Genomic DNA, 966 nt, shown 5'->3' on the forward strand with positions numbered 1-966 from the left:
CGGGGCGGGGCAAGACGAAACCACGCCGCCGAGGCCCCGCCCTCCCGCATGTGGCTCAGCGCCTCCCAGCGCAGCCCCGAGCGCCGCGTAACCGCAGCAGAAACAGGCGGGACTTAAGGCATACTGAAGCCGAGGACAAACCACACCGTACGCCATGTCGTACAGCAAACTTTAGTGTCTGAGAAAAATCCATTTCGTTACACACATTAAAAATAGCGGAAAGTTCACGCGGAGACATGAAGCTTCCAATCCCCATCGTTGTGACTGTGCTGTGTGCGCACTACATATAAATAAAAACACAGGAAGCTTTACATTTGTCAAATGTACTCCCTAGACAGAAGCACTTGTTAGGCCAGGATCTGGGAGCGCACTCACAGCGGGTGCAGCAGGCAGAGCGTGGCACCGTGGTATCCCCAGCAGAGCAATGAAGCAGCTCGGGAACGTGCAGGTAGGGCAGAGGGCTCCACACCACTGACTCACACCACCGATTCACAAGGCTGCGCTGCTTCCAGCTGTTAATGCAGCTGCTACACATTAAAAGGAAATCCATGGGCATTTTCCAAATGAGAGATAGAAGCACATTGCTATATACATGATTAAAGTCAATAGAACCACTTCCTATAACCAGTGCTGAAAATGGAACTTCTGACAAAATGGGGCAGCAATGAACAAACCCAATTGAACAAAGGATAGCAATGTTCAACCAGAACACAAGAGTACAATTTCGTATGTGTAGGAAATATCGCATGTCGGATATAACCAGTGACTGCTAGGGTAGGAAACACAACTGACATTCAGCTAACTCTGTGTGAATTCAAGGAACTTGGAAATCAAAACACTAATCTCATTTTATCTAAGGAAAAAACAAAGTGAAGAAACACAAAGTCCACCCAGTAACCAAAGTAAATAACACACTAAGAGTATGAAAGTAACTGAAGATCATTATCTTTTTTTTTTTTTTTTTTT

Source organism: Meleagris gallopavo, chromosome Z (assembly GCF_000146605.3).
Source record: "Meleagris gallopavo isolate NT-WF06-2002-E0010 breed Aviagen turkey brand Nicholas breeding stock chromosome Z, Turkey_5.1, whole genome shotgun sequence".
NCBI lineage: Eukaryota > Metazoa > Chordata > Aves > Galliformes > Phasianidae > Meleagris > Meleagris gallopavo.